The sequence below is a fragment of the Ostrinia nubilalis genome, chromosome 9 (genome assembly GCF_963855985.1).
Source record: "Ostrinia nubilalis chromosome 9, ilOstNubi1.1, whole genome shotgun sequence".
Classification (NCBI taxonomy): domain Eukaryota; kingdom Metazoa; phylum Arthropoda; class Insecta; order Lepidoptera; family Crambidae; genus Ostrinia; species Ostrinia nubilalis.
In genome coordinates, this window is record NC_087096.1 from 2,206,266 (window position 1) to 2,233,799 (window position 27,534).

At 35.6% G+C, this 27,534-nt stretch overlaps 1 protein-coding gene across 4 annotated transcripts in view; it reads left to right on the plus strand.

The window, feature by feature from the left end:
* Positions 1–27,534, plus strand: part of LOC135074369 (uncharacterized) — a 186,818-nt gene that overhangs the window by 55,065 nt on the left and 104,219 nt on the right. The gene's annotated exons all lie outside the window — the stretch shown is intronic.

Below are 27,534 nucleotides of genomic sequence, written 5' to 3' on the forward strand. Positions count from 1 at the left end.
CTGATAATATAATATTATAATGTCCTGAGGACAATATTTGTCCTAAAAGATGGTTGACCCATGGCGATTAGTAGCTATTGTGTTTACAAAATGCTCTTGTCTGAATAAGAAGTAAGAGTCGCATTCTCAAATACATTGATTTTGAATTTTAACTTTCCCATAACTGTAAAAAGAAAATCTGTTACTGACAAATGGTTTAAAATAAGATGATACACAAGTCATATAGATTTTTACATAAAATTTTTTTAAACAATTCCTTGTCATTCATCATCTACATACAAAAAAAAACTAAAAATATCATATACATTAGTAGGGTCTAAATTGCCATTAATAAACGTCAAATTTTTCGTCATTTTCGATGTTTCTTGTAATACAAAATAATAACGTAAACATGTTGTTTGTCATCATCTTCAAGAACACTCCGTTATTACAACTAAGTTTAATTAAGATTCCGATAACGTGTGTATTTTACGTCGGAAATGTGAAAGCATCTGTAGATGACTTTCGCGATTATCGCGGAGCTATGCGAAGAATCCTCAGCCGTACGAGTTAGCGGAAAGACTCGAAAAATGAGATCAAGAACGAGTATTAATGTAAGAAGTCGTAAATTTTGACAAGAGTAACAAACTTTAGAAAATCCGTGTTGAATAGTGGATTCTTCTTCTTCTTTTCGTGTCGACAACAAACCTACACAGTGTCAGCCCAAAACTCGCCACAAGAGTGGCGTTGTCAGCAGCACTCATCAAATCTTCCTGAGTGCAGTTGCTTGGGCACTCAGGGCATGACATCAGGTGCTTCATCGACTGGGGAACAAAACCGCACCTGCACTCCATGTTTAAGCCATCCAAGAATCCCCACCTGACCAGATTGTTCTTACTACGGCCAACCTGCGTCCGAAATCTATTTAAAGACTGTGGAATAGTGGATTGATGTAATGTATGTACGATGCACAATAGAAGCTTCTCAGCACTTATCAAAAGTTTGTCTCGAACCGCTGGTAGGGCATAGAAGATAGAAGAAGATGTAAAGAGCTACCTTATTATGGTTAATTTGGTCTTCATTCCAAGGATTGCTCAAAATTGAATAAAGATTTTCAGACTTCGTTGATAAAAAACATGAAATTCAAAATATTCCTTAATCCTTATTATTTACAGTACAACGTAACTTCCCTATTAAAATCATATTACGTCGGGTCTAATTGTAAATTCAAACCACCCACATAGTAGTGAGAGCATATTGTGTAGGCAAACATTTTGTCAAAATCAGTCCAGTTCTCTTAGGACCTACGTGAGAAAATCCCGATTCCAAACAGCAAAGTCGTCATTCTTTGAGTACGTTTTTAAAATCTGCATCTAATTTTCACATAGTTTCAAAAAATTTCAGACCCCAAAGCTTAACTTAATAACTTAAATATAGAGCGGTGGAACAACAGTCGGTGGGAATTTTACAAAATCACGAACACGCAAAAAGTGGCTGAGGAAAAAAGTTACCGAACATAAGTGGCACTTAATATTTATCATTCAAATTATTAGTTCTTAAACATGTTATTGGATGTCGAGGTTGCTTTCTTCTCGATGTTATGATTTTATTTTTACGAGTGTAACATTAATAATGATATATTTCGTACAAGTTTAATAACTCAAAATCATGTTTAAGAGTGGCCTGTATTTTGGAAATACATATCTAATTTCCTGACTGGAGACAAATGTTTTGTTATATAGGGCATTTAAAATTGGAGGTATGAACGTTAGAATACTTACGAGTACGTATGTACTGTCTGTGTATGGTTCGTTTCATCCACGAAGACGCGCCCCACCAATTTTTAGTCGAGGGAAGCGCGGGGTGCGGGGAGTTTGATCCGAGCAATCCGAGCGTCATTACTGTAGTGTGCGTGTGCACCCATGGATGATTTAGCGTGTACCGATAACACTCAAACATTAGCAGAAGAATGGTGGGGCGCGTCTTCCTTGATGAAACGATCTATACCTACTGCATTAGATTTAGACAATGAAGGTACACTTCAGACCATCTCCCTGATATATTCCCGATTTGAAGGTTAGACTTTCAGTCCCTTATATTTACTTTCATAAACATTGCTACTTCTTAATCAGTGAAAGAAAGAAAGACAACTTTAAGGCTGACTTGCACCACCTAACTTTGATCATAACTATAACCATAACCGGTGTTTTTTGTATGGAGTTTGACAGATTTTTGACGTTTGTCAAAAGCTAAAGTAAGATGGTGCAAAATCAGCTTGACAAAATACATAACACGTATTTGTTTTGAAAATCTTAAAAAAAATACATGTTAAGCTGAAAAGGTCAGCAAAAATAGCGACATAACATCGTCATATCGTGATGCTGTGATGTTTATCAACCAAAACAAACTATAATAATTAAAAAACTCTCCAAATGATCCCAATCTGACTTGCAAATACTCCGTTTTTACCAATAACTTGTAATTTTCTGTTGGATTCGGAAGTCGGAAAGAAACCGCTATGTATGAATAAAACATTATTAATCTCTGCGCAGTTGCGTAACTGTGCCGTCACAGTCCCGCGGAGATGCGGTCATTAATTGGTACTAAATGACTTAAGTTTATTATATATTTCACTAGCTTTTGCCCCCGGCTTCTTCTGCACAAATCTCGATCTGTCACAGTAACATTATCACGAGTATGTCCCCTTTTCTTCTTTCTTTCTTTCTTTATAAATCGGTATAAAAACCATTCCAGTCCTATTCTATTTTTGTACCAAGTTTTAAAAAAAAGTTTTCAATAATTTTTGCGTGAAAGTAGTAATAAACATGCATCCATCCTTCCTCGCCACATTATTAGTTGGGGAATAGGATAATGACTGACAGAGAATGCCATGCGGCATTAAATCCGCCACAGCGCATTACTTGTATGTATGGGAAAAAAGTTTAAATAAAATAATGCCAGATTCTTTCAAGTTTCCGTGGTGTTTAGTTTAGTAAACTCTACCTACATAATTATGGTAAAAGTGTATTAACATCCTGTATTTCTTATTAATAAAAAGTGTGAACCAACGTGTGATTGACATAAAAATCACAGATGCTTCCTAAAACAGTATAATGAACACCTTTTGAGGAAGTCCATAATACTTACCACTTGCCATATTCAAACGCTTCCCGACGACGTACAAAATGGTGTTGATTGAAATTCGACTTTAAGAAGAAGGAATAGCGTCTAATATCACAGGTCTATGGCATTCGTGTTAACTTGTCAATCTACATGTGGTTAACATAACGCATGGTTATAAATGAAGTTTAAACAGTAATCCTACTCCCGCTTATTACAAAAAAGTTAAACCCGGGATAAACACTGGTTTAAAATGTCATATCCATACTAAATGTCAATTTAAACCAGAGTTCAACCAGGGTCTAACTTTTTTTGTATTATGGGGGACTGTGTTTTAAAATGTTTGTTGTTATTACAAAAAGTTAAACGCAAGTTGAACACTTGTTTAAATTGTCATTGAGTATGGAAATTTTATTGTAAACTAGGTGTTCAACACGTTTCTCGTAACTATTTTAATTGAATTTAAATATTATTGCTTTTTTCATTAATTCATGATTTTAAGGAAAACCTTATACCTAGTCAAATGTTTAAGACTGTCTCTATCATCCACTAATTAAAAAAAACCTGTGATAGTTTGTTTATGGAGGTAAGTTCCAATCGTAACTTTAGTAATATTTAGAGTAGGCGCACACCGTTGATTTTTCGTCGGCCGATAGTTTAGTCGGGCAGTTGATCAGTATGGGCATCTATGGGAGTGCGCACACTACGCCGATTCGATTTGGCAGATTCTTCATACAATTTAAAATCGGGCACAACTATCGGCCAACTAAAAATCAACGGTGTGCGCCTACTCTTACTGTATACCCCTGTACTATGTACCTACTAGATGCGAAGCGTCGGATTTCATGAAAGCATAAATTAGAGAACTCTGCCGATAGAAATGTTTTTATAATGTATTACTATTACGTAAAACTAAGCCGATTTTTAATTTAGATTGATTCAGTTCATTAATGAAAATTGCTAATTGATTCTGCATTTCTATTGCTCCTATTTTGATTTGAGAAAGAAATGGTCGGTAAAGAATTTAGTGTAATAAATATTTCATAATATAATAGTTAAATAATATTATGCTAGGTACATTCCAAAGTTACAGCTACTTACAGCTACTCGTATGTGCGATTTTATAGAATCGAAATCTACGTTGAATGTTTCGTTGTCTATCAGTACTGGTTTCTTAGTAATATTTAATATGTACTTTTTTTTGGCAAACCTGGCTACTTTCTACAAAGGATGTGTTTATTTAACATCTAGATTAAATCATACTTTCCAACGAGATCTTACGTTTAACTTGACAAAAATGGGTATTTCTCTTTTATAAAAGAATTATGTTTCTTTTACTATCCTGTTTGGTTTTCACACCAAGTCCTTCATTAACACCGAAATTAAAAGCAAAAACAACAATTTCAAAATATTCTTGGAGACCCAAAAGGTATTTTGAATCAGCAATGCTTTTGCACTTTTAGACGTTTTTACATGTTTTTCGTGAATGCCTTTTTTAAGATAGTACCTAGGTATGACGCATACAGCATATCAGATTCTAAATTTTTGATGTAAAATAGTACCTATTACAACTCCATAAGACTACTTGTTTATTTTATGAACTCTCTGTACATGTTAATTCTCCATTTAATTGTATTGTAAAGCAGAAAATGAACAATAATAAAATTTTACGACCTCCACTGGCTACTTAAATTAAAAGGGTTTCATAATGTTACTCGTAAAGAAACTTTTAATTGTTCGAAATAATAACACAGTAAATTAATGATAAAAAAAACTTACATGACTACTTCATTATTTTAACGATTGTGAAATAAAAGAAGCTTTTACCATTTTTCCTTTTGGAAAAAGTATTTTTATGTTAAAATACCTCAAGACCAATGTATGTAACCAATGGTTACATATACAACAGATTTGTTACCACAGGTTACAAAAAGCTTAGTCATGCCGTTTAGTATTAAAGAAAGTTATGGTCGAAATGTGATGATGAGTCGAAAATAGCCCAGCAAAGTTGCTAAAGGTTTTGTAAAGTCGACAACGTCAGATTTTACTTTCGGCCTGATCATCACTTTCCATCATGTGAAGTGCAAGCCAAAAGCTTCCTCATTGTGTTTAAAAAATACAGTTCTTATGGTAAGCCAAACGGATGCAGCTTAAAAGCTATTTACGTAGTCAATGATAAAGTCGAGTCAATTTAAAAAACACTTCTCAAAGTTGACTTGAAATCAAAAAAGATTTTCACTTTTTTGAGATGCCGCTTTTTGCCTTATGAGGGCTAACTAGTAGGTAATTAGTACCTGCTTTGGCATAATAGTACCTAAGTATTAGTATTTACTTTCGTTTTCACGTGTGCAACCGGTACTAAACCTCATGAGAAAAATAACTCAAGATAGAAAATGCCTTGTTTTATCTCCATTAGCAGCTATCAGCTGTTTCATTCGATACTTTATCATCGAGACAACTGCATCCTACATTGTCAGTGGATTTCCAGTTACTCCTGAGAATCAAGAGCGATCCAATAAACTGTACAGTTATCTGTCGTAATCTTTATTACCTAACAAATAAGGTTTAGAATGGTGTTTGGACTTTGGATGTCGCGAAAATAGCCCCGTAGATTATGTGATAGAATGATGGGACTGTGAGAGATGTTAAAAATGCCTTTGAGTAACGGGAATTCACATTGTTATCATGATTGTGATTGGGGGAACCAGTTCCAATGTAAGGTTTGTTTAAAACCATTATGAAATGGATTAAGTCAAAGAATATAATTTAAATGAAGTTTTGAAAAATATGAGGGGCAAATATTTGAATAGCACCGAAAAAGAAAAAAATATTTTCACAAGGCTTATAGCCTATACGACAAAACTTTAATCTACTTTGACTTTGAAGACAATATTATGACTTGGTCTTTCTTTGGATTTTTTCATTTACTTTTAAATAAGGTACTATAAGGTACTGGTGAAGGTCGCGGGAAGAGCCTGGATGCGGGCAGCGCAGGACCGTTCATTGTGGATAACCTTGGGGGAGGCCTTTGTCCAGCAGTGGACGTCATTTGGCTGAAAACGAACGAACGAAGGTACTATAAATATTGAGTATGCATATTGCATACCTATCGTTCGTTCGTTCGTTTCAGCCGATAGACGTCCACTGCTGGACAAAGGCCTCCCCAAGAATTTCCACAAAGACCGGTCCTGCGCCGCTCGCATCCAGGCACCTCCCGCCACCCTCACCATTTCGTCGGTCCACCTAGTGGGAGGCCTGCCCACGCTTCGTCTTCTTCTTTCTACATACCTATGTATAAAATAAATTATAAAATTATACCATCATCTTCGTTTATCGACTGATAATAATAGTCGGTAACAGCGGAAATATTAATATACTGTCCTTAACTCAACATTTTACGACTGTCAAGGAATTTATAGCTTTAACCATAACTAAAACAGTTATTATACTTATTGGTCGAGGTAATGAAGCTTTTAGATCGACTTTAATTATCTTACGGAGGTATGACATAAATATATTTTCATATACAGGGTGTCCCAAACTTTGCACGTCACACTGTCACCAGAGATAATTGAGCTTAAGACACATCTAACAAGTTTACTCGTATTAAGTCCATTTTTAAAAATAAATAATATGAGTCATATTTCAAAACTCATCAAACTTTTCTATGGAAATGAGTAAATAAAATTGGTCATATCTTATAACTTATGAAACTTTTCTATGGACATATTAAGCTTGTTCGATACGTCTTATACTCAGCTACCTCCAGTGTCAGTGTGACGTGCTAATTTTGGAACACCATGTATTTCGATTCCTTGACTTTGCTAAAAGAAGTAATTTTAAGCTTTTTTGCGAAATATATTTTATTGATAAAAATAACTAACAGCTTACGTGATAAATCCCCATATTTAACTATCCGTGGAAAAAATATTTTTAAAGGTTACTTAAAGATTTTGTTTATTGCCTGTCATCAAATATTCTAAATTATCTCACTAAAATGTGCCTGTCCCTCACAGAATCGAACCCGCGACCAACTGGTATTGTAGTCCTGACGACGTCAGTATGTAACATGTAGCTAATTTAGCCTATCTCGCCGTAGGCTAAAGATAAACTATTCCTATCAAAATAAAAAAAAAAAGCTCTACCGTTTTTCACTTATGTTCTTTTATTCATTCCATTAGAAATAAATAAGATATAGCTTGTCTTATTCTATTCACTTCGCTGTTTGTTTCTCAAAGCTATTTCAACGCCATTTGTAATTTTCAATTACGCCGGCAGATGGTGCTATTGCAGTTTAATAGGATTCTATTTTCGTATTCCATTAGAATAGAAATAGGTTTTCCTCGATAACTTTTTATACTTGCTGCAGTAAATGGAGATAATTAAATTTATGGGCAAAACAGGTGAAAAGATAAATTAAAATAATGCGGGAAAGCCTTATTTTGCAAAAAAAAAACATTAAAAGACGGACATTATTACTTTTGACATAATGATGAGATTAGCGCCCGTATTCACAAACGATGCTTGCTTAAGTGGCGCAGCAAATCGAACGCACAGCGTTGAATAGAGTTCCGTGATTAGTTCATTTGTCACCCTGTGCGTCCACGCGCACTGGGAGACCTCATTGTTTGTGAATACGGACGTAGGTAATTTAGATAAATTCTGTCAAACAACGTAGCACTATAACACAAACATGATAAAACGTGGTGTGAAAATTACATTTGTAAAATGCTTTTTCCTCACATTAACTGACAGAAACCTAAGGCTGAGTTGCACCATCTTACTTAACTTTAACAAATGTCAAAAATCTGTCAAACTCCTTACAAAAGCACCGGTCATTGTCATAGTAACTTACCGTTAAAAAAAATTTTTTTGATTTTGATTATTGTTAAAATAAGTTGGTGCAACTCAGCTTAGTGATTACAGAAAAAAGTATTCCCTGCTAAATAAAAGTATGCGTAGAATACCTAATTCCTATTTTTTTTTATAGAAAACTTAGTACGGCTTTAGTTTAAAACTTTGAGAACATTTTCTTCTCTGTGAACTCAATTAAGTTGACCACTTTTGTTTTACCATAACCCGTTGTTCACCATAAAAACGCCTTTGCTGAATAAATGAATTTTAAAATATCCTTTGATGTTTGACAATAATAGAAATGATTCTATTTCGACAGCTCGCTAACTAAAGAAAACAAATTATCTTACTATATCTAAGATTTTAGAAATACCTACTAAACTGTCATCATCATCATCATTTCAGCCACAGGACGTCCATTGCTGAACATAGGCCTCCCCCAATGACTTCCACATCGCACGGTTGGTACTGTTGGTCTTAGCGGCCTCCATCCAGCGCCTTCCTGCTACCTTTATCAGGTCGTCGGTCCACGCTGCGTTTTCCGGAACTCCAGAACCTTGCTGCCCCATCGGCCGTCAGTTCTGCGTACTATGTGCCCTGCCCATTGCCACTTCAGCTTGCTAATCCGCCGGGCTATGTCAGTGACTTTAGTTCGTTTACGTGCTAAACAGTGACTTGTCATAAATTCTCCTCCTCGCCTACTTAATTTTCTGTTTAGAGATTACCTACTTACTTCATCATTCGACATTTACACAGTTTTATAACTAAACAAGATCATAGAAATCAGCACGTATTTAGGCATGTTATTGATTGAACATGATCAAGTGTGAATTTTTATTTGAAAGTAGTAAATAATTAAATAATTTGTGAATAACGCAAATCGTCGTCGATTTTTCTGTTTGATATAATATTCTTTCGCATAAATGTGAAAACTTGTTATTTTTCTGATTAAATTAGGTACAATCCAATTAGTGTTGAATAAAATGATTGAAGTTAAACAAACACGACAGTAATCATATTAATTTACTTCCAATCAATTAATTTAGAAAAATCTAGCAATAACAGCATATAAATAAAAATTCAGCTCAGTGAGATTCACTCGAAATTTCCTTTATGATGACTAAAACTAAACTAAGATTGTTGGTGGTGTTTTAAATAATGTTAAGTAACATTGAGTTTATTTTAAAAAAACGTCTGTTTTGGACTATCTCACAACCTTTAGGTACTTACATTAACTTTATAGGTATTTATTGAGCTGACAGCTAGTTCTTAATTATTATTGGTCATTCACATACAGGAAGGCTCCCCTTAAAAACGCAGGTAAATAAGATCATACCATTTTTACGACCTGTTAGCCAATAACTAAATATAAAAAATTCATTTGAACACCATTTCAACATTAACCTATTTTATTTTAAAGATAAACGTTACACTCCAGAATAAATATGTGAACAACCTCTTGGAACCATTTTAACCTGTCCACACCCAGGGTATTGCCCTGGCTTGCGTATGCGACAGCTTTCCAGCGTATAAAACAGGGATGTTATGGATATCCGTAACCGTAACCGAAACTATCGGATATCCGGAATAAAAAAACATCCGTAACCGTAACCGAAACCGATTTTAAAGTTTCGGATAGTTTCGGATAAAGGCGGAGCCTAAACCTTTTTTTTTAATATTTGTTACTTGTCTGGCATTCCCTGGCACCATTTTATATCCCCGCCTGTTTTACCTTTATCATAGGTGTCATTATAGTAAATAAAGTGGTTATGTGGGTCGCGCAGCATCTTGCTAATTGAATTTTACATTTGAAATTCTAATATCCTTAACCGAAATTATCCGAAACTTTCAGATAATCCGAAATGATTTCATATCCGTAAGTGTAACCGACACCGGTATAATATTATTCTAATATCCGTAACCGTATCCATAACCGAAACTTCATATCCTTAACATCCCTGGTATAAAGGAACAAAAAGACGCACTAACGGACACACCTGCCTAATAGGCGCCTTTATTTATTTATTTATTTATTTATAATCTGCTTGAAGGCTTACAGAAAGTCCAACGCGCCAACAAGTTATACAATACAGATAATTTATAATATCAATTTCAATATGTAAAATTGTCAAATAATTAAAACGATAAATTAAATAATAGTCAAATAACATTAAAATTAAATACATAAAATAATTAAGTCCAAAATAGAATGCGATAAATTAAATAATAGTCAAATAACATTAAAATTAAATACATAAAATAATAATTAAGTCCAAAATAGAATGTCATACCTAAGACTACTAATAAGAATAAGAGATAAATACATTTATGTCCAGAGATCAATGTCAAAGTTATTCAAAGTTATTACTTACACAAAAATCTATGAATTAATACCATTATTGTACCTAAGCGGTCGGCAAATATGTCGATATCGTGCTGAGCAACTAAGTCCCCGATTAAACGTAATGCGCGGGTAGAAGGCGCGCTCGCTGCGCGAGTGGTTCGCGTGACCGGCCGGTGTAGCAGCCTAGGGCGGCGACGCGGTTCAACCATCCCGGTAACATCCCGTGGTATGCGCGTGGGCACTAATAAGCCTACTTTCGCTAATATTTGTGGACTATCAATTTTGCCATGTATAATCGACAAATAGTATATTATACTTGACATTATCCTCCTAAACTTAAGGGTTTCCAAATCAACCATGCCGGAGACAAACAAAGACGGGTACAAATAGGGGTAATATCCGTATCTTTTTTTATACAGCCAGCGAGCAAACTTGCGTTGAATTTTTTCTATCATTAAGGCATACTTATCCTCGTAGGGATCCCAAATGACAGCACCATACTCAAGCTTGCTACGGACGTATGCGCTATACAATATCTTAGCTACCCTAATATCGTCAAATTGAGCAGACGTCCTTATAACAAACCCTAATAACTTACTAGCCAATTTACAAATTTTTGTCACATGTTTGTGAAAGTCCAACTTAGAATCTAGCATTAAACCTAGGTCTCGTATGTCAGCAACTCTTTCCAGTGGAGTGTCATATAAATAATAATTAATATTCAATGGAGAACGTTTACGTGTAAAAGTTATTACTTTACACTTGTCAGTATTAAATGCTAGGCGATTGACGAAACTCCATTCTAATACCGCAGCAATGTCGCTTTGCAATGCTATAGCGTCTGGAACACTGGAGACACCCAAACAAAGTTTGAGATCATCCGCAAACAGTAGGCATTCAGAAAATTTAACACATGTAGGTAGGTCATTTATAAAGATTAAGAAAAGTGTGGGTCCAAGGGTACTACCTTGACTGACACCTGATCGTGTGTAGTATTCATCAGACTCAAATCCATTCACTCTTACAAATTGACTTCGATTTTCAAGATAACTGGCAAAAAAATCCAAAAGTTTTGGAGTTAATCCTATAAGAGCCAGTTTCTGAAGGAGAATATCATTATCTACCATATCGAACGCCTTTCTGAAATCAAAGTAGGCTGCATCTACCTGATGACCAGCATCCATCTCAGCGTGCACATAATCGACATGCCTAACCAGGTTAGTAGTGGTCGATCGTGCTTTTCGAAAGCCGTGCTGATCATCATGCAGCAAGTGGTTGACTTGTTTGCCGATACGTAGATTCAAAATTGATTCCAGAATTTTCGCAAACACTGAAAGCACGGCAATAGGCCTAAAACCAGAGACATCCATAGTGGACTCCCCCTTAGGAATAGGCGTAACCCGCGATGTCTTCCACTGCTTCGGGTACTTAGAGAGTCTGAGACAGAGGTTGAATATGTACAAAAGGGGCTCCTGAAGAGCAGATATGCAGTCTTTAGCAAGAAACACTGGAATACCATCGGGGCCACCAGATGATCGCGCCTTAATGCGCTTCATTGCTTCTCTTAGATCAGATTTGTCAATGATATCTATAGAAATGGCAGTGGCATCCGCACGTGCTGAACGTGCAGCCTCACCAGAATCTAGCTGTGGAACCTCACTCTGAAACACTGAGCCAAAGTATTCGGCGAAGGCGTCGGCTGCAGCCTGACCAGTCACTTCATTGCCGTTAAACTTAAAAGCATCGATGTGACATCTCTCCCTCTTTTTATCTTTGACATGCTCCCTTTATAGGTTACCTATGTTAAGTTTTTGCTAGAATATTTACGGGCAGCACATATCGTGACGAAGGGTCATTATTTATTACGAGTTTTATTTAGCTTAGCCTATTTATTTGTAGAATTCCACCTGCATTATTTTTGCTCTGGCAAGCCATAGGTGCCATTACAAACGAGTACATACGCATTTTTTTCTGGTGAATCTGTCTATTTATTTAGGAAAACCGTAACCAAATCATTTAGCTAGAAGTAAGTAGTTTCTAGAAGGGGATTGCTTCCTTGCAAATTCAATTTTTTATTGTTTTTAAGTGGTATAATAGAATAACTCCCCACTCTTCCCGTGGATGTCGTTAAAGGCGATTAAAGGACAATAAAATAATACAGGGTGTGCCAAAAAGTAGTGTGGTGATGTGGTGATTTGGATAGCTCTAATAATGCTCTACCTCTGGGCTTCGGCTTGACACTACTTTTTGGGACACCCTGTATCTGGACAGCGGATCCCTGAAGCCAGATGTCCAGCGCTGCAGTGTAGGATATTTATGCCAAATCCCATTTTCCAATGGTAAATTAAAGAGGGTCGTGCTCCTGCATTAGAAACTAAATGGCCTCCTGAAGATGCAAAATATGGGTTATTATAATAATCTACGTTAAAAATAGTAAATTAAAAGTGAAAGCAAATATCAAACACTTTCAGCGCGCATCCTGTTTATGCAAAATAAAATAACTTTTTCCCTCCACACCATAACACAACGAAAACATCTTTAAATTATGTAAAACGTAGTAGTAGTAGTTTTTTGTAAAACGTAGATTACACCATGCGATAGTTATAAATAGAATAATTGCACCAACATCGCTTAGTTTTTCTTTTTAAATTATTGCTATAAAAATATTAGAAAAAAATTGCTTATAGAAAAATTGTAACACCTACTGATGTAAACCCATTTTCGCAAAATAAATGATTTGATTTGATTTATAAATACAAAAAATGCATCGCAAGTAGGAATTTATAGCTGAAACACTTACGCCTGTATTCACAAACGATGCTTGCTTGAGTGAAGCAGCAAATCGAACGCACAGCGTTGAATAGAGCTCTGTTATTGGTTCGTGTGTCGCCCTGTGCGACCTCATAGTAATGTTTGTGAATACGGGCGTCAATTTATTAACTACGCACGTAATCAATTAAATAAATACTAGTGTTTTTAGTGTGGATTGAAAGTTGTAGTTCTAGAATACATACCTTATTATTATTCTGACGAATTGCATAATAATACGCACGTGCAACGGTCAATTATATTTTTTGCAATATAAATGGTTGTTATCATCACAAACAAAAGTTACGGACTACACCTTACGACCGGTTACGGCTTATAGAAAAAACACTGAAAGAAAATAACTTTTTTGAAAACAATTTTTTTTTTACTTATTACTGATGAAATACCTTTTAGGTGGATCGACGATCTGGTAAAGGTCGCGGGAAGAGCCTGGATGCGGGCAGCGCAGGACCGTGCATTGTGGAGGCCTTTGTCCAGCAGTGGACGTCATTTGGTTGAAACAAACGAACGAACGAACGAACGAACTGATGAAAGATTATAATCACTTTATTACTTTAGAAATTACCTTTTTCTAAACTATCTCACAAACTTTACACTTTTAATATTAAATAATAATAATATCACTTTTGTCGATTATTTTGCGCTTAAAACGGCCTCTACGTGTTGGATCTGTATCCCCACGCAAGCCTTATAAAGGACCGGGCCACTTTTGACCCGTGAGCTCCAAAGCGTACAAACATAATAATAATATCATTTATTTCAGATAAACAGTATCCATATGGGTTAGTAACAATTTGTGCTTAAACAATAAATGGTTAGTAAAAATATTTCAAACAAAATTAAATTAAAATTAAAATGGGCATCAAACAATTAAAATTAAGTAATATCAAATTAAAATCAGATCAAATTAGAATCAGGAATTTAAAATTAAATTAAAATCAGAATCAAATCAAAAATAAAGTAGATTGCATTTCCCCATCAATCTATGCTGTGTTTTCACTAAATCCATTCTGAGGAATCAACGAGACGCTTCAATACGCGGCTACAGATCGAAGTAAAATAAAAAAGAAACAATTTTTCAATAACTCCACTTTAACCGTGAAATTCTAGCACTTACCAGCGCAATTCGCTTGCGGTTTCCCCCGATCGATTTTGACTCGTTTTTTTCTGGCATTCCTCGTCCTATGGCCATTTTCATTCTGAGAGTAGGCTATATCAGTTTAAATTGAGCGTCATGGTATGATGTAGTGGTGATGTGTCTTTAGACGTCATGTTATTCGTTGGAAACCAACAAAAAATATTTTTGTTGTGTAGGTAATCCTTGGTTAAGTTAGTGATTTTGGTGTCAAGTTATTAAATTTATTACTTCACTTGTAGCACTTATACAAGTAATAAATATTGTAGGATAGTATTAGTTGAATGTTAGATGATATCATTTCGAATCCCTTGAGTTTCAGTAAAGATGTGGCACTGTTCGAGTGTACTAGAACTCATGCATACTTTTGAGAGAATTTGAAGTAAAGTTGATATATTTCATTTGACTACACTCATGACACTCATGCACATTCTTGGATAATTCTTCATACTAATTACAAATAATTTTTCAGCATAAACACGAAATACAGTTGAGATAAAATGAAACCTAAACAGGACGGTTCACTTTCCCGCGAAGAACAGCCTATCTCAATCTCAACGTTTTCTAAATCACCAAACCTCTAAGGTATTCCCGGTACTGCCGCGGCATTAGCCACAAAGTAGCGGTGAATCTGCGTAACGAGCGACACCCGGCGCGGCGCCTAATTGGGACGGTGTAATGCCGGAATTGCCGGGGAGCGGTATGGTCAGCACAGGAAGAATAATTCTGACAATCTAAATAAAGATATTGTTAAAAACATTTTTTGGAAGAACTTGATAAAATAGGTTTGTCGATTTTGTTACCGGCGTTACTAGAAGCTAAAGACTGTACCACCAAAATCTATTCTATATAAATAAAAATGAATTGATGTTCGTTAGTCTGATTACAACTCGAGAGAGCTGATTTTGGTTTTAAAATGTTTGGGTAGGTCTAAACGGTGAGCAAATACGCGCGCGATATTGTTTTTCTGTGACAGTGACAGACAAAATTCCACGCGGGCGAAGCCGCGGGCGGAACGCTAGTTTGTAATAAGAATGATTTTGTGACAAAAATGTTTAGTCTGATTTATTTAGTTTATTAGTGTGCTGTACTTTGTACTTTGTTCGTGTGTCTAACTTCTCTACATTTAATGTGTAAACCTTATAAAACTATTTTTACCTAGTACAATACTTCTTGTAATTAAGTTACGAATCCGCAAATTACTACAATGATTCTACTTGAATCTGAAATCATACGTGTGTACTTTATGGCTAATAATAACGAGTTTTTGTCTGATTCCGTGATGAAAAGTGCATCCTTCCTAGAATTTTCTATTGTATTACATAACAAGGACTATTGAATAATAAGCACAAGGGCCGACCAAAACGAAACTATAAACCGCTTTAGCTCCAAACTCAAACTATAATAGCCCGTAAAAAAGATACTCCCGGTACGGCAGCCTAATTGGCCGGTGTGTTGTCGGTATTTACGCTGCGGAAATCGAAATCGCCGCCGTTAAAACGGTACTCCTGCTACCGGACTTATTGAGATTGAGCATAGGAATTACAATGAAGGATGTGGAGTTAACATCTCATTCCTTATGCTAATAACTTTATTTATTGAGTTTGTTAGAGTAGGGATACGAACGGTGCCTTAATTTATTACAATTTTTGAATAACTAAATAAATAAATATTATTAAATTTTTGTTCTTCTGTGCTTGTTGCATAATATTATATTCGAAAATTTTGTATTTTTACCTATTTTCTAATTAAAAAATTACTACTCGACTATTTATTACTTAGCAATATTATTATTAGGCACTTAAAGAAAGGGATCACTAAATTAGATGTTTAAAGTCTACACATTGAAAATGACAGTATTGTAACTTAAAATAAATTAATACATAAAAACAGTAGGTACAACCTGAAACAATAGTTGAAATAACTGCAAAATTAAGTAATATTTACAAACACTGCGTTGAATTTTAACGCTCATTTTTATACACCCATCAAACAAATTGACAGCTGCCATTACTCGCCCACGCCATGTTTATTAAAAAGAAATAAAATGTCCGCCATTTGTATTTTAAAATACTTTAAACCGCATATTTAAATAGCATAGATTATAAATCGATTACGTTTGATGGTTTCTTTAAAAGTGCTTATAAAATTTTATTTCTCCGGCTTCCTGTGCTGTAGAAAAACCTATGACTCTTGGAAAAATTAAGGCACTTTCCTTCCGATGAGTCAGTGTCAGATACATTTCCCTAGTAGCTGTAATATTATACTTACACTAGATCAGGGGTGGCCAACCGGTCGATCGCGAATATTAGTCCAGTCGATCGTGGCAAGGCAAAAAAATACTATACCTGATTGTGTACTAAACTATGCTGTTCCATTTAACATTTCAAGAAGTATGTAAGTGTTAGATCGCCCAGGATTTTGTTAGTAAACAGTAGATCTTATGTCTAATCAAGTTGGCCACCCCTGCACTAGATTGATGCGCACTGTAAAGGAATGGACTCTTTTTCCATTCCTGTCCACCTACAACTTAAAATCTTCTTAGGACCGAACTTTTATCCGAGAATAACTCCTGGTATTACTGGCACATTGACAGTTCCAGTATGGGAAATATGTCAAAATGTCGAACAACTGACGATTTATTCTGATTTTAATATTTACTCTTGTTTAGTCGAATCCACCCTTAAAAATCTAATACTATTAGGGTGAGAAGTAGTATTTTGCGACAAAAAAATATCTTCTGTTCAACTCCATCGAATTCTATAATATCAAAACCATCAAAATTGGTTCATCTGGCTATTCGTGAAAACGTAAAAATTGTCACACAGGGCTACATTCGCATTTAGTTGTAAACGACATTATGTTTTATCTGACAGCACAAAGCAGGGTACTAATTTGTTTCTAAAGAGGTATGTCTAGATAATATCTACATTTCGTTGTATGTTTTTTCATTGACCACTTGGAATCTCCGAGATCGATTTCGGAGTGTCAATCTGTCTGTGTGTTAACATTCGCGTACGCATTTTTTATTTTTTGCTCGAGTCATGTCTTGTGAATTGAATTTGCAATTTTTTTAACATTTTGGTTTAATTAGATTTAGCAATCTAGTATGTATAACAGTTAAGACCATTCAATTCTAGATTGGCACTAGACCAAATGTTTTTGTTGTATTCTTTTTAGTTTTCATTTTAAGTTTTTTATCAATCAGTGTTTGTATTTTCAATTCTTTTAAATTGGCCAGTATAGAAGTTATTGGGGCAGGCCTATATTCAGCAGTAGACACTGGACGTTTCATGGCTGGAAAGATGATGAAGATAAAATTTACGAGTGCAAGGCTTATGGCTTTCAAAAGCGATGCGATAAAATTCTTAATAGGTCTATTATAAAATAAAAATAGCGCTCTGTATTTTCATTACTTTATAACTTGTTACCGAAAGACAATGCGTTTCGTTAGTAATTTTTATGTGCATTATAAAATCGTGCATTGTTACTTCATACTTGATTCCAAACCGCGGGCTTCATGAATTAATTGCTATAATTTGCATTAATCTCAAAAGAAAAGTATCGTAAAGATAGAAAGTAATGTGGGTTGGTTTACATAACTAATTACAAGTTCGTGATTTACTTGAACGTGTGTTACGCCATTTTGAAACGGTTTTGGAAGTACGATTTAATCGACGATGATCTGCGGAGGCGCAGGTTAATTTGTGGTTTAGTTGAGATTTATGGAAGCAAGGTATTTATGGCGAGATTATTCTTCTCACATCATAACTCTTTTCATTGCCCATTAAAATAATTCCAAAAACATAAAAAGTACACATATTTCTCCCTAAAGGCCGTTTTCTACCAAAGCGAAGAAGATCAGAGGGCCTAGTGTGAGTTTACATCAAAAGCGCACACTAGTGAGAGCGTAAAAAATGATATTAAATGTAAGACGGATTGTACAGCGCCCCTATCGGAAACGTTCAAGAACTAAAATGTTCATACATTTTTTTAACCCACTCACTAGTGAGGACGTTTGATTTAAACTCACACACAGCCCACAGGTGATCCGTCTGCTCGTTTGCCTCCTGTCACATAAAAAGAGAGCGGCATAACCAGCAGATAAACTAAAGCAAAGTGAAGCTCTGTTTAACCATTCCCTCTGAAGCAGAGCGGAGACGAGATGCGTAGATACTTATCTGTCTATCTGTAGCAGCCTTTGGGATTCGTCTTCGAACATAGGCCTCCTCTTCAACCTTCCACCGACTCTGTCTCTGGCCACTTACATCTAGTTTATTCCAGTTTGTTGCTGGGTCATCTGTCCATCTTTTAGGCGGTCTCCCTCTTCCACGGGTGTTATTTGGGGGTCTCCACTCCAAGGTCTTTCTGGCCCAGCGATCGTGGTTCATCCAAGCAATGTGTCCTGTCCATCTACATTTATATAGGGCTCTCAATCTCTTCCACCACGTCGCCGACCCCCGTCTTTTCTCTAAAACTTACATGTATAACGAAATTACATTGATTGCAATATTAACACCCTAACACCATTTTCTATGCATTTTAATGCAAGAGGATGTACCAGACCACCCTAGACTGCACACTTAACATCATCTGAGATTGAGGTCAAATACCTACTCGTATAATAATGAATAAAAAATTCAATTGATTATCAATCTTATCTTTATACATCAAGGTATAAGGTTTGATGAATACAGCGCTAGACATTACAGCCTACTGGATAAAAATAATCAGAAAAATAATTTTAAAGCCCGTAAGTTAATTACTTCGGCGCTATTGGCTGGCCATGTCAAACGCGCTATTCGTGATTATATTCATTCATGAATATAAAACTATTACTGAGACTACGGTAATTAATGAAATTGAAATCTGTATAACATTGCAAAAGTTATAAGCCACGTTGTTGTGGCGAGCGTATTCTTTTTAAAAACCGGATAAAAACTATCATTAAATAGGTTTTCCTGGGTCTCAAACTATATCTACACTAATATTATAAAGAGGAAATAATTTTTATTGTTCATTTGTTTGTATTGAATAGGCTCTGATACTACTGGACTAATTTGGGAAAATATTTCACCATTGGAATATTACAATAACTGTAATGAACATATGCTACAGAAATTTTTCAAAAAGGGCGGCACAATGTGCGTCGGGTCAGCTAGTACTACTATCATTTAAATTGGTTTAGGGTGGATTCGACCAAACAAGAGTAAATATTATTCTCAGAATAAATCGTCAGCTTTGACATATTTCCCATACTGAATGTGTCAGTTATAGGTACCAAAAGTTATTCTCGCATAAAAGTTTGGTCGAATCGGGCCTCAATGATTTATACAGAAAAGAGTAACAAATATCAATACATCCTCACAAACTTTTACATAATTTTATTTTGTGTTTCATATTGTCCACCAAGACATAAGAGATATCCTGTCAATATCATTCAAATCATTTTAAATAGCGAGTTCTTATTTTTATTACTTACAGACAAGGTTCTATAAAAAGCAGAACATTTCAGACCATTTAAAGTCAGTCTCAATTACAAAGTATGTCGCCGACACAGAGCCGTCTTTGCATAAAACATGCCGTAATTACACGCACGATTCGCAGATAATATGTGAAAATTGATAATATGTGAGCAAGTAATATATGCATCGATATTCATAAAATAAGATCGAGTTATAATTTCATTCATAGCATTGGAATAGACGTTAATAACGATACAGATTATGAGATTGAATTTTCTTTTATGAATGAAATTTCTTTTTTTCTATTATCTATCAAGCCTACCAAACCCATCTGGCTATAGTGGGTAGTAGTAGTAGGATAAATTCTCCATTTACCCCTGGTGAGTTAGAGAGTCGTTCGCTAGCTCGTGGAACCATAGGTGGTCGCAATAGACAAAACAATTCATTTCTGTTGTATCTTGATTCGCTGATACTTGAAGGGCTATGGAGACTAGTACACATATTATTCACGAACATTACTATGAGGTCTCACAGTGCGCGCGGACGCACAGGGTCCCAAAAACCTATTCATAGACAATACTTGAGTGGCGGAGTGACAAACACGAACAAATCACAGAGCTCTGTTCAACGCCGTGCTACATAACGTTGCGCTTCACTTAAGCAAGTATCGTTTATGAATACAGTGTTAATTGATGATGGTGATGATGATTAATAACTAAAACAGCTCGGTGTTTGAGTCAAAGTCAAAGTCAAAATTTCTTTATTTGTTTAGACTAATAAATAGTTCTTACAAATCGTCATTTTGCTCTTAAGTCTTCTTCAAAAATCAACCCTATATTTAACTCTATCATCAAAGCTCCAAGTGCCAGCAATTATTTCCTTAAACGCAGCCAATGTGACACGAAGCCTCCTTTTGCATATAAATTGGCGGCCATTTTGAAATTCATTTTCTATTATATGCTAATAAGCATGCATTCAGTTGTCCTGTCATATCCCCTTTTAGTCGTGAATGGATGCAGGATGAGAGTGATGCGCAAGTGTCGATGATTAAGGCCTTTAGATGAAATTGCTTGTATAATAATCATCATTTCAACTGTTGATAGTTTGCAGTCTGTATTTAAGTCATAAAAGTCATGTATTTTCTGCAAATAGGGTTTTATAGCGCTTTTTCATTTCCTATTGACGGAATAACTCTCAACCGTTGATTATTTCAGAATATTTCTCACGACACATTGCAGTGTAAAATATAATAAATATATCGCTATAACATCCTGGTGTTTTCAAGGCGAGAGTGAAAAGGCACTTACAGGGCAAATAAATGTACCATCCTAGACTGCATCCCACTTAACATCAGGTGTCATTGTAGTCAAATATCTGCTTTTTTATGCATAAAAAAATATTTATTGTAATAACATAATGAGTAGTCATTATGTGTTTTGTCATTTGGAGACTTCATCTATGGTTGAAGCTCGCTTTCATCTTCGCCCTGATCACCATTTCCCATCAATATTTTAGCCAAGAGCGTCCGCTCTGTGAAAAAAATATCGCACTATTTGCACTTTCCATCAAAACTAAAATGCAATAACTGAGCAATATTTCAAAGCTAGCTTAGTGGTGGTTAACCTAAATAGGACTATTTTGACTTATATCTATTTACATCCCATAAGCCATCGATATAACAAAAGCCGAACATCGATAAATTGTTTTACCACAACACTAAATTGAAGAGGCCTTCTAAGGGAATTTCACGTTACACCATAGAGGAGCCTATTTCAGAATTATGACTGTAATCTATTACTGCCTCTATTCATGCGCCGGCGCTTAATTATAAGCCCATGTTTACTAGAAATGGTACAGACGACGGCACATCAAGTTTAAAACTGTGAACCTTATCTAGTGGGAATAAGAGATGTTTTGCTACAAAAATGTGTAGGCTGATGTGCAGTCGCTGAACATAAGTCAAGAAATTTAATGGCTTCAGTTAGATAGCCATCTTTCCCATTAGACTTAGTATACATTATTGTTATGATACCGCTGGAATAGTTTAAACAAACAGGTTTGCGTGGTTAGTATAAAAAATATTGAAATGAAAAATGTATCCGCTTGCATAGAGTGATTTATTTTTATTTCGAGATATTGAAGGATAATAATAATTTCGAAGCTTTCCTATTTATATTACGTTCGCACTGTCTTGGGTACAGTTTGGAAAAAGTAAGAAATAGACACGGCTTTTTGTACAATTTGTCTTTAAGATATCTTTCTTTATTTTGACTATTTATACATAAAATATGAATATGATAATTCAATAATCCCCTGGCTGATTTTGATTGATACCTAAGTACCTAACACAATGTTATAGGCTTTATACTTACGTCTACATTACTACCAGCTACGATGGCTTCAGTAACAGCAGAACTAACTATACAAACAAATAAACATATAGGTACCTAAGATACCGACGACATCATAAAGGTAGCAGGAAAGCGCTGGACGCAGGCCGCTACCAACCGGGTAACATGGAAAGCATTGGGGGAGGCCTATGTTTAGCAGTGGACGTCCTATGGCTGAGATGATGATGATGATGAATGATGATGACCTAAGAGCAGACGCCACTCTAGTATTGTTTCATGGTCACCTCCATAAAACCATGTACCTTTCATACCTGAGGGTTCTCCTTCCCTTTCTCTCTCTCCTGCAAATTCCACGGCAAACTGAAGCTATTAAAATATCTAGTCGCCTTAACGCCTCGCCGCTCAATCAAGTCGGCGCACTTAGCTCGGATTACTAAGGATTTGTGTACATGTGAGCACTTTATTTGAGCCAAAGCACACGATGCGTTGCGGCGGCGGCGCGACGCCGGAGCGGTGTCACTGCGTCGTGTTGCATAGAAATATCTGTGGCCCACGAGCGGTGCGGCGCCGTGTTGCGTGAAACGGTGAAAATTTTGCGGTGCGACGCCGCAACGCGCCGCAACGCATCGTGTGCTTTGGCTCTGTCTGGCTAAGAACACATCAGATGAAGATAATAATAACAGAGTGCGACGCTTCTTTTTAACGCTGGCCCACTTTATACCGAAACAATGGTTTACGATTAAGTTAGAAGGCGTAAAATAGCTCTCTAAATAAATCTAATTTAGACTAAAAATTTTTACGAGTTGATGCTTAATTTTATAAAAGCAGCATCATTTTAGAGTTTGTACACAGATTTTATTTTAGCACTTTGTGTGTTAATGTGTTAGGTTAAAGCATCGTCCCCTTATGTTTTAACATCATTTTGGATTGTAAATCGTTTCATCCAGAAAAAGACACCAGCACAGTATGACCACTCCCTAAGAAGTACGATGCCGCGGGACTAGATAGCATCGATATTATTAACGTCCGAACAAGTTTGCTGGATCTAAATTAGAAAAATAAAGTTGTATGCGACTAGTTTTTCAGGATTTTCTGCTACACAGCCAACGACGTCGAAGCAAATTATAGCACCTTACGCAGCTGTGATAAGTACGGTATTCCAACAAAAAAATTAAGACTAATGCTAGAAGCCCTTGTTCTTTAATGGAATAGTTTTTGTGATATTCAATGAGTTATAGCGCAGTTTTAAGGGATTTTTAATTAAATCTACCTGATCTTGATCGTACTAGTGGATGTGATAAGACATGTGAATTCCATAGTCATGCCTTCAAGGGATCTCAGTTTTATGAATTAAGGAGCAAGGCAAAGAGGGGAGTGACCTGATACGCTGACAAGGAGTGCTTGACTACTATTTTCGCTACTAAACTGAAGACAGGGTTCAAGTGGAGGCTACGTACCGGAAAGCGCATCGTAGGACGTCTACCTACAAAGTGGACCGACGACCTCATAAAGGTAAGCAGGAAGGTGCTGGATGCAGGCCGCTACCAAGCGGTCATTATGAAAATCATTGGGGTACAGGCCTATGTTCAGCAGTGGACGTCCTATGGCTGAAATGATGATGATGATGATGATGATAAAATATTGCTTTATTAAAATTCCTACGCTAAAAATTATCCATTTGTATTTATTGCCACTATGCAGTCCTAGTTTAACTATTACGAGAAAAACTCATTTTTGCAGTTTTCATACTAGTTGCTATTCAAGTAGCCATAAGATAAAAATAATACAGAATACATAGGCTTGTGATACCTTTTTAGAATCTCAATTAACCAAGGAAGTTTTTAAGGTAATGGGCACGATGGTCTTCCTACATTTTTTTTACACGACGGCTGATCAAAAGTGCAAGACAATGAATTAATTTTTCCTTCTTCTCTGCAATTTCTTAAAATTTTCATACTTTTAAACTAGTTTGTTGAACTTTAATATTTTCTTTTGATAGCCCAACTATCCCTTGTGATAAGGAAAAAAACTAGATTGAAAAGTATCCTCATTTGTAGAAATGGCATGAGAAAAAGTAATCGCAGGTGGCAATTTTCTAAAAATGCACAAAAACTTAAAAATCTTGAAAACGGTGATATTTTTACTGGGGTCAAAATTGGACGTTAGGGAGACCATGGCGAGGCCTATCGATGGTTACAGGGTTATCCATTGTTTTTGGGACACCCTGTATAAATGGTATGGTGAAGTCAGAAATTTGATATTATCATTTTAATTTTTTAAATTTTCATGCATAACAAATTTTATAAAATCCGATTTGTATGAAAATTAAAATAATTAAAATGAAGATATCAATTTTCTGACTTCACCATACCATTTATATGCCCATGTTAACATGGGCTAGTGTCGGCTCATATACCCATTTACCTAACACCCTGTATAGCGTCATAGTCTTTAAATAAGAATAAAAAAGCCACTTTTTCTACTACTAGAAGAATACGACCTCTCACTTCAACCACCCACAGAATTCAACTTTGAAAAATGCCAATTGCCACTGGCCTACAGCCATTTTGGTGCCGGGGATTTAAGACCTGATTTTAAGTATGTCTTACATGCTGATATCGAAAATGTAATCAGTTTTTCTCTATCAGCTCTAGTTCCCGAGATAAGTGAAAAACAATTTTCACAATTAATATTTATTTTTATTAGCATTAAACATCAAGAAATTGTCTTTTGAGTGATTTTTTCGAATGAAACTGACTTGGGCAATCTCGCACGATTCCCAACAGTAGTCCACCATCATACAAGTGTCCTATTTTCCTTGGTATCTACTCTCCGTTGTTTTTATATCTTGGTGAAAACGTTTTCCTTGTTCTTCGCTTAGTTCTCCTAAATTTTGTTGGAGTGGATCTGGGTTACTGTTGAGATAGTTTAATTGTATACCCATATAACAGCCTAAATCTTTGAATTGAACTAGCACATCCTACACTACTCTACATAGTTGTCAGCCTTATGCTTTCCGAGGAAATTTTGTAGAACTGGTACAAAAGATATCCACGCAAGCCGTTCCACATAATTCATAGAAATCTCAAATTTAGTGGTGTCTTTTATTCATAGACTTATTTGAAGTCCATCAAAACTACCTTCTTTTAATTTTTCAGTACTTAAACCACGAAAATTCTGGGAAATTAACTGCAAAAATTGACTATTTTTGCCATAGCATAGGCACTCCAAGCTTCAAAAACTTACGTGTGCCTTTCTCCCATCGTCGCAGATGTTCAACGCATATTTTACATACAATATGAAGCAGCTACACTTAATTTTTGTGCCGAATTTCAATACCAAAGTGAGCAAAATACAAACGATTTACCGTGTTTTTAATGGTTTGACGCTGATCTTTCAGTAGTATTCACCACAAACTTATCAAAATGAATCAGGATCGTTAACACAACATTTGGACGTACTAGCCATATTAAAATAGTAACATAAAGTTTATCGATATTAATGTAATAATGACTATTTCCTAACAAGGCGGGAAAAAAATTAAAATGAGGGTAGTCGACAAACTAGAGCTGATGAGTTGAAATGAAGTATGTGAATATATTGTCCATTACCCATTTTATCGACCATATAAACAAAAAGAGCTGCACCAAAAAAATATTTTTTTTTTGCAGGCCTGTGTTGTCATTCGCAATAATTCGCAAGCTTCAAAAGTACATTCGCAGATTTTAATCACTCAAAGAATTCATTTTTAACGCGAATTGACATTCGCAATAATTCGCACGCTTCAGTACGTTCGCAGTTTCTGGTTTTGGTCAAGTCCCCGTAACATTACTTAGGTGACGGATGGCGAACGACCGGCCGATTTATATGGACATAGTACTGAGAAAGTAATGTACGTCCACATTACATAAGTTACATAAGTTAGCCGCTTGGCTCAAGTGATTTATGACTAAAAGATCAAGTAAATGATAATTTTAATTTTTTATCAACGCTCACGTAAAACTTGATTACAAAAGTTGCATGGTAATTAGTAAAACTTAAGTAAACATTTCTTATTTTTTATTTATATGACATGGCAATAGGCTTGCAATATTATTAAATATCTTATGCATGAATTACTATAATTAGCATTAGACAGATAAAAATGCTTTTCATTAACTTCATAATAATAAAAAGTATCATCATTCGATCTATCGACAGATGTCTTATACATACAATGTTGAAGAGACGATTCTAGAATCTACATTGTAGAAAAACACGGGAATGCGGTGTAATGTTATGTAGGTATGCGGTATATTTAAAATTCTATATTCATTTTGTAAATAAACACGCCTTTTGCTTTAAAACAAAGCCAAAGCTCTACATGGAAGATGGCTTGCTCGGTTTCAACCATTAAAATGTACTTATTTATTTAGTTTATTAGGACAACCAACAAGACAAACACGCGTACATGGAATTACTATAACTAAAAGTGCTTGGAACTAAGTGTTCTCTTAACTAAAGGCTGCCACGACATGCAATGTGGACAGTTGACAGTTAAAATTAACGAAAAGCTACTAAAAGATTCCCTCTTTATTAACAATTAACTAAAGCAAACCTCTACCTAATTGATAACTACAGGAAAACCAAACAAAATCCTTGTCTACTATCTCGTAAACGCATTGTGTATTCAATGCACATCAGCAAATTCATTCTAACTGCATTGCTTCGGATAGTAGAACTGATGTTGACTTTTTTCCTACATTCCTTTGGAGAGGAAACTTGCGCTGCGCCCGCGCATCTGTTAACCGGTGCGTTGAGGGAAGTAGGTAACTATTGAGGACTATTTATAATACCTACTCGATCAGTTGAACAAGTGGAATTTTAAAGCTTCTGTGGTTGTGATAGTTGTTATTTTGCAACGGAAATATATGATATGTAAAATGTGTTGTCAGATATCAACTACAACTTTTAGATTGTTTACTTTGTGTTTGTTTTTTGATTGTTTGCCGGAAGACGTAGCGTGGGCAGGCCTCCCACTAGGTGGACCGACGATCTGGTGAAGGTCGCGGGAGGCGCCTGGATGCGAGCGGCGCAGGACCGGTCTTTGTAGAAATCCTTGGGGGGAGGCCTTTGTCCAGCTGTGGACGTCTTTCGGCTGAAACGAACGAACGAACGAACTTTTAGGGGCGCAAAGATTGATTGATTAAATAGTACCTATATTTTGTAAGTATATATTCCATATTGATTTAAACTCGACTGACTTCCTGAAAAATAAACATGTTCTTATAGTTTTATAAAATACCTAATTATAAATAACGAAATTACCTACTTCATTTTAACCCTTTAGTTCATCAATGTCAAACACTTTCTGTTGTTGTTGATTTCGCTGTAAAAAGGGACAAAACAGTGTTGAGGAAGATACACGTCATAATTTATCTATTTTTAACCTATTTATCTTTATTGTATTTCTTTCTA